The sequence below is a fragment of the Lissotriton helveticus genome, chromosome 3_2 (genome assembly GCF_964261635.1).
Source record: "Lissotriton helveticus chromosome 3_2, aLisHel1.1, whole genome shotgun sequence".
Taxonomy (NCBI): Eukaryota; Metazoa; Chordata; class Amphibia; order Caudata; family Salamandridae; genus Lissotriton; species Lissotriton helveticus.
In genome coordinates this window covers 53,404,528-53,417,778 of record NC_136062.1, presented here as the reverse complement: position 1 = coordinate 53,417,778, position 13,251 = coordinate 53,404,528, and the positions used below count along the sequence as shown (strand labels likewise).

Genomic DNA, 13,251 nt, shown 5'->3' with positions numbered 1-13,251 from the left:
CTCGACACCATAGCCTGAGGGCTCTTTCTCTGCCACGCAGGAATCTCCTGTTTCAGTATTACTGCTTCATATTAAACTAAACATTTGAAAAGCATGTTTTGCATGAGAAGCTAGTCAGACGACATAAAATAAGAACAAGTAAGTGATTCAAACTTCTTGCGAGGTTTTCCTTTGTGTGGCATGCTAGCTTGGGCCTACAATGTTGGCAGATGTACTTGGGAACGCCATCTTGCTAATTCATTTTAAACCTTCTTTTTACTTCATCTGGCTGTTATGTCATCATAGCATGCCAACAGCTGGACATTTATTCTAGATGCCTTGTCTTCTGCCTTCAGCAATTAACAAACCTTTTACGAATGCCAAAATTACTTTGCCAAGCAAGAAACTCTGCCCTGACAGGACTTTTACTTTGTTTACCAAACAATTCTGGGCACAAACAACAAAATATGTCTGCAGATTTACCGGAGGAGCATTAAAGTTGATCGGGTCCCAGCTTTTTAGATGCATGGACATAGAAAGAACAGCAAAACACACAAGATGATGGATGGAATGTTGCACAGTGGGAAAACATTCACCCAGAGTCACAGATCTGGGTTTAATCCATCGTTATTTTGCTCACCAAGCCACCCCAGTTCAGACATGGCCATATGCAAATCAGTCTTGACCCTGTGCCTCATGGGAACAGTCCAGCCCGAACTGCCAAGCCATGTCTTCCCTGGACCGGAATCAAGCATCCTAGGACCGGTTTCTGGCTATCAGCCGTCTTCAGCCAGGATAGCTTGACTCCAGTGGCGTAGTGATCACGGGACCCACGTCTGGGCATACCCTTCTCACATAGGGTGACCCTGTTCCCATGAGGCACAGGGTCAAGACTGATTTGCATATGGCCATGTCTGAACTAGGGTGGCTTGGTGAGCAAATTAACGATGGATGCATCCTAGGACCGGTTTCTGGCAATCAGCCGTCTTCAGCCAGGATAGCTTGACTCCAGTGGCGTCGTGAGCACGGGACACACGTCTGGGCATACCCTTCCCACATAGGGTGAACAGCTAAACGCACATCTTGTGTGCTTTGCTGTTCACACTATGTGTGGTAAGGGTATGCCCAGACGTGGGTCCCGTGCTCACAATGCCACTGGAGTCAAGCTATCCTGGCTGTGGGCATACCCTCCCCACATAGGGTGAACAGCAAAACACACATCTTGTGTGTTTTGCTGTTCACCCTATGTGGGAAGGGTATGCCCAGACTTGAGTTCCGTGTTCACTACGCCACTGGAGTCAAGCTTTCATGGCTGATGACGGCTGATAGCCAGAAACCGGTCCTAGGATGCTTGATTCTGGTCCAGGGAAGACATGGCTTGGCAGTTCGGGCTGGACTGTTCCCATGAGGCACAGGGTCAAGACTGATTTGCATATGGCCATGTCTGAACTGGGGTGGCTTGGTGAGCAAAATAACAACGGATTAAACCCAGATCTGTGACTGGGGGTGAATGTTTTGCCATTGTGCAACATTCCGTCCATCATCTTGTGTGTTTTGCTGTTCACCCTATGTGGGAAGGGTATGCCCAGACGTGGTTCCCTGGCTCACTACGCCACTGGAGTCAAGCTATCCTGGCTGATGACGGCTGAAAGCCAGAAACCGGTCCTAGGAGGCTTGATTCTGGTCCAGGGAAGACATGGCTTGGCAGTTCGGGCTGGACTGTTCCCATGAGGCACAGGATCAAGACTGATTTGCATATGGCCATGTCTGAACTGGGATGGCTTGGTGAGCACAATAACGATGGATTAAACGCAGATCTGTGACTGGGGGTGAATGTTTTGCCATTGTGCAACATTCCGTCCATCATCTTGTGTGTTTTGCTGTTCATCCTCTGTGGGAAGGGTATGCCCAGACGTGGGTCCCGCGCTCACTACGCCACTGGAGTCAAGCTATCCTGGCTGATGACAGCTGATAGCCAGAAACCGGTCCTAGGATGCTTGATTCTGGTCCAGGGAAGATATGGCTAGGCAGTTCGGGCTCGACTGTCCCATGAGGCACAGGGTCAAGACTGATTTTCATATGGCCATGTCTGAACTGGGGTGGCTTGGTGAGCAAAATAATGATGGATTAAACCCAGACCTGTGACTGGGGGTGAATGTTTTGCCATTGTGCAGCATTCCGTCCATCATCTTGTGTGTTTTGCTGGACAGAAAGAAGGCAAGGGACACCTTTCAGGGGTGGTGATTAGCTGCTTTCTTTGTTAAAACATTTTCTTAGGGATATGAACCTTTTCTCAATCAAAGGAGCATTTTGCTGGATATTTTGGATTAAAAGAACAAGTTGGGTTCATTTATGTCCGTCTGTGTGTGGAGCATCGGTTCCTTCATTAGGAGGTGGAAGCAAAACCCATGCACCGTCTAATATTCTAGAAAAAGGTGATCACATGTGGGCTCCTCCAAGTCCTGCCAGAGGAATGCCTCATGTCATCATCTCTAATTTTGTCTAACTATGGAATTCACGATTAAGAATACACCTCGACAACAATACCATGAACTGAGTTTGAATTCGAATGGTTTTCTTTTTAGTCGAAATAGGTGGTATAATTATGCTATTATCATGTGTAATTGTGCATGCACCTACGATAATTATGAAATTACACCCCATAACTACCAGTATATTCAGCAGATTAAAATAGAAAAGGTGTACTTTAATCCAATCAAGCTGTCTATCATGTTTTTTTCGTCCAGGCACATCTGTGCCGCATGAAAGTTTAGTGCACAAAATGTTTCAAAGTTTATCAAGCTTCCAAATCAACATTCTTACGACTTTTAGGTGGTTGTTGACAAAGATGATTAGACACAGTCTGACTTATAAAAACAGAGTCAGATACTTTACAGTATATTGTAGTTCCAAAGTTCAGAATATGAGAACAATAATTATCAAGTAAATGGGATTTAATGAACAGGTAATGAGTCCTTCCGGTGGCCCCACTGAACTTGATGTCATGCTGGTGTGAGCATCTCAGTGGTAAGCGGTTTTCCATGCCAGGGTCAGTTATATGGTTGGAACTCTCATGCAAGGCTCAGGGGCCTCTCTGCTGAAAGATAATCCTGCTTGAAAAAGGTTGCACTCTCATAGCGCTCAAAATGAAGTTTGTGCCCTCTAAGCGTTGATGCAGTTCTCTTAGATGCCATTGCCATAGGCCTGGGCGATGCACATTCTGGTGAGTATATCTGCTTTCCACTCGTATTCCAGACATGACTGCAGGTTTTCACTCTGCTAATGTTAATGGCTAACCCTTTCTAGTTCTTGCCAGACCTATTATATTTTCTAACAGTGGGCTTAGAGACCTCCGAATGGTTACCAAAATGTTACTAACTCCTGTGGAAAAACCTATGATTTCTGTAGAACAGGTTATGGGCAAGAAAATAAATGCATATTTCCCATGGATAAAAGAAGGTGTAAGGAGCATGAAGTTTAACATTCCTTTCATACGTCAAAGGAATTTCATAGGGTTTTTTCAGTGTCATCTCTGCAATTGATTCTGTAGTTATAAGATTGGGAGATAAAACAACACCTTTCTGACCAAAGAAATACCTCAAACGGAAGAGTGTCTGGCTCAGTGCTGTATATTTCAAAACATATTTGCCATAATTCAGCCAATGTAGTGTTTTTTATTCAGCCCCATTAAAAGCAGATCTTCTGATGCCTCTCCTCACAGTGTAAGTGTTTGATCACGTTACTTTTTTGATGGTGCGTGTCTGTGGTTGATGCTCTTTCACATATGGTGCACACAATGAACCATATCTAACTTGCCTGACCACTGTATTAGGCATTTAAAATAGCTTGGGAGGTCGCTTACAGCATATGTGTTCTTGGGTAGACCAATACAAATTCACTTCAGTGCCCTGAATGTATTTGGACTGCGCGTTTGGACTCCGCCAGTATCCTACCTTACCTTGACAAATCCAGACATTATATTGGGAGCTCAGGAGAGATTCTTATTTACATATCCTTTCCTTGACATTTGTTGACAAATTTCACCCAGTGATGTTAGTATGCGGTCCTTGCAAAGTTGTGGTGATGAGGTAACCCTTTGCAGATTGTATGGGGCATTGCAGGATTGAGCCACACAGCGAGCAAGGGCACATGGGTGTTGTCACTGGTATTTCGTATCTAGACTACCTTTTATCTCTTTTTTTCTCTAATAGGAGTCCCAGACATGGGAAACTTCAACAAGATCTCTTTTTAGGTCTTGCCTACCACACAGTTCAAGCTCTCCGATTGCAAAAGACCTTTTGTGCACTTAACCAAAAGTTTACAGTTGGATAGCAACTCGCCCATTGCTTTCCACTGGTTGGCTTATTGTTACTTTCATTTGCTCACTTCTTATGCAGTAGATTTCCTTGTCCAAGATTGTCCATCTTATGTTTGTCCCTCTCCTGGAGCATTGGTTCTTTACCTTCTTTATGATTAGCTTGCTTCTGTCCTTCCACTTCTTTCTTATAGGAGACTACAGGCTTGATGTACGAAATATGAATTCCTAAAAAGTGGTCACAAATTGTGTGCCTTTTTTGTGTAAAGAAAATAATTTTGCGACCTTACCTATGTGCTAATAGGTTAATTCACAACATTCCAAACCGTAGTGTGTCTTACTCTATGCAACCTAATCAATAATTTTGAGGTAGGGTGTAAATTACGACACATTACGATTGGATGCCATCAAAGGGAGAGTGGCCAGACTTACTACAATTGGATACCATCACAGGGATGGTAGCCAATTCGGGTCAGCAGACCACCATGTCTGTGATCATATTTTAATAAAGTAAACATTTATTTTTTAATGAAGCCCATTTTCTTTAAAGGAAAATAGGCTTCATTTAAAAAGGAACTTTTTTTAAGTTTAAAAGTTTTTTTTTAAGTTTGTTTGAGAGTGGGCTGTGATCCGCTGGACTATTGCCTACTTCCCATCAAACATTTTTTTTTTTTACATTTACAAAGATGATGCTGTGCCAATGGGATCCCTTCCCTTCTGCAAATGGTTTACACTCCCAACTCGGAAGTCGGTAATTTTTCAATGATTTGCAACCGGTTTATGGTCGCAAAACATCTATACATACCATTACGAATCACTTTACGGAAGGGATGCTCTAAACATGCTCCTGCCAAGGAGCAATTTGCAATGCATTTCAAAACCCAATTTGGTGATTCCGTAATGTTGTAAGGAATGTTCAGCAAGTTAGGTTCCTTGCTAATAGTCTTGAAATGCTTCAAAATCTTTTCATTAGTACCAGGGCAGTTGGAAGGGAGGCCTAGATGAATGAGACAGCTTAGGGGAGTTCATCAAATAAACGTCACAAATATATCTTATGCTTCCTGTCATTACTTTGAGAAGCAGGCCTCTAAAAATCATAATTATGTTACCAGAACTGCAGGTCTATGGATTTAATCTACTTGACCTAACTGTAATGCTCTGACCCATAAACTGGTTTCAAATTATGTGCTCCTGGGCAAATATTTGATTTCACTGAGCCATCACTTTCTTCATTATCACAGATGAAAGGACCATCAAATATGTGAATCCACAATGTCTGTTGTACAGAAAACTCTTGTTTAATTTAATAGACTAAGCTGTTACGCCATACATAATACAAATCTAGCCACATATAGGATACACATGACCCCAAACTTGCCTCTTAGTTCATTAACAGCATTATCATCAGAGCGGGGATAGGAATGTTTCTTAAATCATGTTTAAAAACTATCACTTTTAAGAAATCTATAACTAAAGCATGTAGTGGTTCAACACTGTAATTTGTAATCAGAACATTTTCCATTGAAATGGCCACAAAATGTTCCAATGACATGCAGATGTACTGATAAAATGATATAGTGTACAAATAATAATGTTGGGAAGTTGAGTTTCTGCAAATATTTGTCATTTGCGCATCACCAAGTACAGTGTTCTGATTTGCTTTGCTCCTTTATTTTGATGACACTTCTGAATTACTAAAACAAAATTCTTTGTATTTCCTGATATATTTTGAAATATTTCTAGTATTCATGTACAAGCCATTTAAATGTCCGTTAGAAAACTGACATCGTACAGCATTTTGTTTCACAAAACTCACTTTACAAAACTCTCTAACTGTAGTAAGAGAAAGAAAGGTAAACACCATTTTCCAAGATAAGATAAGCAGCAATCATTTTAAAATAAACTGACATCTGACTGACCTCTGTCCTTAAACTAACAGCAAATGTGTCATGATAAAAACAAGAGTTAGAGGCATCTTTATTGCTCATTCCCTTTCTGAATTAACAGAACACCTGTTCCTTTACAGCTCAAGTTCACTTGCCAGAATGGACCAGTGGGTTCACAAAATAGCTCTCTCTGACTTGCCATAGCAAGTGGGAGTTCTGAGAAGTTCTTGCAACATGTAAAAGAATCACAAAATGTGTTTCATCGATTTAAAAAAAACAAGAGAGAGAAAGAAGGGTGATGTGGGCTTTGCAACTGACCGCAAAACGGCTTTGTACGCCAGTCCTTACTTTTTTCTTTGTTGTTCAGCACTCCATGGGAGTGAATGTGTTTTGCAGCTCTCTCCCTCGTGTACTTCTCCCCTACCAGATACCCACTTTTTCTGTGCTCCATTCTGCTGCCTTCCTTCTGTGTAAAGCTCTCTCTTGGGTGCCCCCCCTCAAACTCCATGCCTCCCCTATGCTTCCACCCACCCTCTGTGTTGCTTTCCCTCGTGTGCTGTTTTTCCCCTTCCCTGGCACACCCAGCTGCTTCCCCCACCTGATCTTCTGTTGCCCCCATTGCCTACACACATAAAAAAAAAGCTTCACATTGAAGAAAAAGCACATTTGCGTTACCTTTCTTCAAAATGTAGTGATCCATCTTGGATCAGCATTGGAAATAAATGGTGAACATGCGTAATGATGCATGCGCGCACGTCACCACCAATGCACATGGCTACAAAATCACATGCGTACATCTATTTTTTTAAACTTTTTTTCTCCTTTTGCCATGCTACACCAAATATTTTGGATGCTGTACAGCACCATCAAAAGAAGGTCTTAAAGGTGAGACCTAATGGCTTTGCCAAATCCTGTTTTACTTTTCCAGTCAGTTAAAGAACGCTTGTACATGGTCAAACAGTACATTATAAGAGGCTGTGATATTTGAGCCAAAAGGCACTGCAATCATCAGTTTAAATCCAGCCCAAGACAGGTCACATTTGCACGTATTATTATTGGAGACAGGAAATTTCATTACAATTGATGATTACCGCTGTTCAGTTACCTTAATAGAAAACACTGGAGCTGCTCGGGAAATGGGAAAGCATAATCAGGTTATTATACTGACATTGTACAAGAAACGATCCCTTTGACCTTTTGCAATAAACCTTTTTATTCATCTTCAGAGAAGGGACAAATGGAATTTGGTAAAAAACAAGTTATTGTATCAGCCTAATATACCGCTGGTTGTGAAGAATTTGGATTGTCATTCATTCTACATCATATCGCTTACAAAATCATGAATTAACAAAAGGCAGGAATGACAGCATACCTCCCTGTGCAATATTCTAGCTGTGCACATGGCAACGCTTACATTGAACCTGTACTTAGTAATATTATTGTATGACGCTTGCTGCCATACATACATGTTGCAAAGAAAGGTATAAGTATTGTCCAGCTCATTTATACTCCTTGTATTGGTCTCTTAAGTAAGAAAGCTTCTCCTCACTGGGATCATGGCATGCCCTATGTCCCAAGTCACCTAAAGAAGCCTTTTGTTCCATTTGTAAAATAAAAATATGCTTCTTGTATCACTGACACATTTCTTTCTGCCACTAGTTGAAGTGATCACACAAGGGGGTCTAGAGGAGATGTAAGGACCTGCGTGGGCCACCTCCCCTCACATTACTCATATCACAAAAAATGCCACGGGTCCAAAGTAAACGGAAGGTCAAACAGGTGACTTGGTGTACTCTTACACATAAAAGGGAGTTACCTTTAAAGGAGGGTTCCCCTCACACACCAGAGGTGTCATGCTTCATTAAAGGGGTGCCTCCTCGCATGAGAGACCTAGTCTCCAGGCGAGCTACAACCCCCTCGCTGCGAGGGATGAGCTCAGAGATGTTTTTGTTGAAATGAGGCGGGTGTACTAAAACCCTATGTGAGCCTGGTATGTTGGAAAAGGTGCAGTGCTGTAATGTGAGTGGTTAAAACTGGCTACAGGGTAAGCTATGCTGCAACTTTATTCAGCTACCCAGTGTCAGGATCAAAAACAGAAAATAACTGCATATGGCATCATTAGAGGCATCTGTGTTAGTGTCAGACCAACATGTTTCGGCCAAGGGATCTAAACTAGTGTCAAGGCCTTCTTCAGGGTTAATCATTCAGCTGCTGCAATAAATAAGTGTACAATGTGAAAAAACATGAAAAATATGTGCATAAAATAAAATGGTGTAATACTGAACTTGTTCAATATGTTCCATGCATAACCTATGGGGGAAACAAAGAACAACATGTCACATTTGCATACAGAATTTATCAATAAAGTGTATTGTGAGTACCACATACAGTTGATCCTTCCATTTAGTAGTACACTAACAACACATTCACATATTAGACCGATATGTGATAGTACACTAACAACACATTCACATATTAGACCGATGTGTGATAACACTGGGGTTGGGAGGGTGTGTGCAGCACGGGCCTTTCTGAAGACCAGGAAAACAGAGAGAGAGGCCACAGGTCTAGAGATGTGTGAACTGGCAGGGCACCCAATGGTATGGCTGGGCATCAGGAGGGTTGTTAAAAGGTGGATCAGCAGTAATGGATCTGCAACTGCTGAAGTATCGCAGTGAACCCCTACTTCATTTTAAGACAGATAAACAACCACCTCCGCCCGGGCTGGGCATTGGAGCAGTGTGGATGCATGCTGACAAAGCATATGGTCAGAACCAGCTTGAGTGAGAGTTACAGCAGGGGGATGGACCACTGATAGGGGACCCGACATGCAGAGGATGGAACACTAATGGGGGAAAAAACATGCAGAGCTAACGCTGCCTGCATACAAAATAACCTTGAAGGGGAAATCAGTACTAACGAAAGGCTGACGGCGAAGTGGCATAATGGCACTTACCACCAGTAGTGGGAGCCGGAGACCAGGAGGCACATGTCCGGTGGACAGGGGAACTGTGCCTCAAAGCCGTTATCGTTAAAAAGGCCGGCAATCAGCTGTAGCCGAGAAGGAGTAGGCACACCTGTGGGGAACGGTCTGTCACGCGAAGAGGCACCCCTATGATGAAGCGTGACACCTCTGGTGTGTGAGGGGCACCGTCCTTTAAAGGGAACTCCCCTTTATGTGTAAGAGTACACCCAGTCACCTGTTTGACCTTCCGTTTACTTTGAACCTGTGACCTTGTGATATGACTAGTTGAAGTGGGCCATAGTGTTAGGGTGTCATATATAGCAGTAACAGCAGGCCTGAGGACTGCTTGACAAAGCTTGAGACACTTTTAAGCATGCACAAATGCAACAAAAATGCAACCTTCACACAGTGGCAGTTAGCCTAGTGAGCGATCTGCTACCTAAGGAAAGACTGACAGATGATACTTTGTCTGTGGCGGTCACAACTCCCTCGCAGTGACCCCCTAAAGAGCCACAAATGGCTAGCTTTGGTATGTAGGTGAGCTGTTTGGCTCTTGGGACACACTTTGAGGTTGAGCTTCTGTCTGAGTGGCCTCTTCGTGCAAGTGCCTTATCTCATGAATGCACACGTACATACCGCAGGCAGCTTCTGGGAGTGGTGCACTAGGTATGGGCTCATCTTAAGCCCGAGCTGAGACCTTTGGGATCTATTTGCGCAAGTCAGTCCTTTCCCTCTCTGTTGAGTTTGTGCCTGCTGCTAGAGGAACTAGAGACGTGGGTTATATATTGGTCTTTGATCAACTATGAGACAAATATGGCAGAGGAACACAGGTAAAAGTCAGTAAGTCAGTAAAGACTGATTGAAAGGAAACGGTTTGTTGCTTGGTGTGGGGATGATGAATAGTGCTATTAAGAATGAGGAAAATGGCCTGCTTAGCCTGCTGCAGCTTCATCATTTTAAGGGCTAAACTGCACTGAAATGTGTAAAGAAACTTCACTTCCCAGAAATCCTTAATTTGCCTAATGATCCGTCTAACCCTGACTAAAGCTGTCCGCGGCAATCCTAGCCAAGTGTTCTAAGCTATACCTATAAAAAAGAAATATCTGAAACATGAAAACATTCAAAAAACCTTTCAAAGCAAACGTAGTAGAACCCCCATTTAGTCCAGATCTGACTGCTATCTATTATACAAAAAAATAAGAGAATGCCCTGATATATGGTTACTCAGGCGAAGAACACCACCATTTTATATGTTCACATTTAATGTTGACATCTTTCTTAAATGTTGCCTCTTGACACACATTTGCATGCGCTCACATATAGTATATTTTCTTAAATGAATTTTATTTAATTTATCAGGTCCTGGAACATTCTGTACCAGGCTTAAGTTTGCTGTGCAAAATGTTAATGTTTGTTGTTGTCCGCTCGGCAATAGCCCTGCAAGGGTAGAATCAATAATGACGGACTGACTCGGGCTCTAGTATGGTAACACTAGTGAAGTATATTATATATATGACACCAACCTTTGTTTAGACAGAGGAGCATTTTGCTGTCACTGTCGAGGTTGCCCCTTGTCGGTATTCTAGGCCAGCTGAATCATGTGTACCTTCCTGAGAAGGACGATGCCCTGCTCTACACAAGAATGTGCTCCCAGATGAAAGATAACCACATATAATTGGGGAATTAGATCACCCTAGATTTACACCCCCTAAGCCTACTAGGTTCGGAAGCGCTGGGTTGGAATATAAACATGATTATACATGTGTGCCTATAATCAGTGTAACAGCACAATGGTTGAATCGTTCATCTTTTTCACGATTCTAGTAATGCTGATTCCTCTGTTCTGTTTCTTTCTATTAATCTTTCAGTGCACGTATTTTACACAAGAATCACAATGCTTCAATAAACAATTCAATTGCCAATTTGAGTATTTCTTATGTCTCCCTTTGGGCATGCCTGAGTTACTAATGAAAGGGACTGATCCCTTTGCACAATTTCCCTGGGGGCTCAGAGTAGTCATGTTCTGAGGTTGCACTTACCCTCCGGTACCGTGTAAGGTTAGAGGTCCAGAGGGTGCACTGTGAGCTAACCAGGACTAAGACCAACATATCCTGATGATGTGTGTGGAGTCAGTCTCTCACAGTGTTGCTGTTTATGTCGTCCAAATGCACAGTCTTACTGATAAAGTATGTACCGTACAACAGTCCCTTTAGTATGTTAATCGAACTGCTGAAAATTTGCATGATTGTCTGCCGGACCTCATAGCTATATGTGAACTCTGAGAAGACCACACCAAAATATATTGTGTTTGTGCGGGTGGACCTAGCAGGGGCTTGTTCTGGCCTGCATTTAGTTCTTTCTATAAGGAATAGCTAAATATAAGACCATCCTTTCCATGTCCCTAAGTGATCCATTCTAGACGAAACATTTTATCTACAGCAAGGTTTTTTTGTAAAAAAGTTTGGAGAACATATTTTACCTAGCAACGTTTTATGTCACATGATGATTTGCTTACAGTGTGAATTGTTTGCCTGCTGCAGTTAAGAGCAGTGTGCGCTCTTTGATTCTACTTATAGTTGATTAATTTATTTAACAACTTCTATTTTGCCAGTGGCTGTTGTTCTTTTTCCTCTCTTTTTTGATCATTTATTTCTCTGGTCTGATTTTTTTCAACCCTTTTGTCTGTTGTAGTTAAACCATCTTCAGTGCGAATTTTCTTAAACATCAGATACATTTGAAACAACACTCTTGTTTCAGTTTAATTTGTTTTGAGATTTAATGTCACTGGTTTTATTATTTTAACTAATGTTTTCGTCTTTTCTTTAAGGGTGTACCATACACTAGAGAAGCCTACTGGCCAATCAGCTATTTCTATTTACTAGGACACGAGTGCGCAAAGGTGCAGAACACATCTGCAATGCCCCCCCCCTACAATTTTGTCACTTAGAGATATAACAAAATAGAGTGTTCAATAAGTGTGAGGCCCTTATTTGAATTATATGGATCGCTGTGTGAAATCAGGTGTTCCTTTATGTAACTATTGATTCACTGCACCTTATCTTCAAGCTTGTAATCAAATATATGGACTGCAGGCTTTTACACGGCGAAACCATTGTTCCTGAGGACAAGAACTGCCCAAAACAATCATGTGTTTGAGAGAATTGTGGCTATTCGCTGATCAATATTGTTCTACAGTGTGCCTTTATAGTCCTATGCTGCAATGCATGTTTTAAGCAGCCGTGTAACTCATCCCGCCTTGTGATTGGTCTAGAACATGTCACATCAAGATCCACGTCTGCATCTTGGGAGGGGCACTAGTGTTTGATACTTTCAAATTACAACTAAGAAACGTGTGTAAATTTGGGATATTAACTCATTTCAGTTAAATTTTATTGGACTCGGTCAATGACCTTTCCTTACAACAATTTAAAAGAAGGTTACAAAATAGGGTAATGGAGAACATTATTAGGAGTGTGTGGCAGCCACCGACGAGCCAGACCAGAAACCGCTCACACAGTGACCTGAATGTTGTCGCTCGATGCACTCAATTTCTGTTTACAAGCAATAACAGGAGAACTGCTGCAGGGATACCTTCCTTTAGGTAGCCTGTTCATTTATTCTAAAGCCACACCCACTTGTAAATATAGATGGCAGCAAAGAAGGCTCAACTTAGCCAGATTTACCCATAGTTCCCTCCCAATGTTTTCGAATGGCTGAAAATGGACGGTAAAGAGATGGAGGCAATCAGCCACCTCAAGGTCCAGCGCTAATTTATGCAAGATACGTTCAGAAGAAATTATTCCCACCGCTGGTTAGCACAAACACACCGGAGCTAATTCCCTGACATTTGCATCAGTGTGCTGAAAGGCACGTTTCAGCTCATTAAAATCCCTTCGGTATGTTTGACCTCAAACCCACCGTGAAGGTTAAGACCACAGCTGTGATAGTCTTTTTAGGCACGATAGCAAATTACAGTTGGCATATTGGTATCTGTTTGTAAAGGTCTTATTGCCTATCACAGTCATGCTTTTGGTAATTAGGGCGACACTATGTCTACAATTAATCTTTGACCTTGATTGTTTCAATACATTAGCTGCCTTGTGTTC

The 13,251-nt window shown here is 42.1% G+C and overlaps 1 protein-coding gene and 1 gene segment (V, D, J or C); one reads left to right on the top strand and one right to left on the bottom strand.

The window, feature by feature from the left end:
• The window catches only part of SEMA6D (semaphorin 6D), a 136,416-nt gene that overhangs the window by 97,029 nt on the left and 26,136 nt on the right, over positions 1 to 13,251 (top strand). The window lies entirely within an intron of this gene.
• The window catches only part of LOC144826123 (putative non-functional immunoglobulin lambda variable 1-50), a 40,594-nt gene that overhangs the window by 26,494 nt on the left and 849 nt on the right, over positions 1 to 13,251 (bottom strand).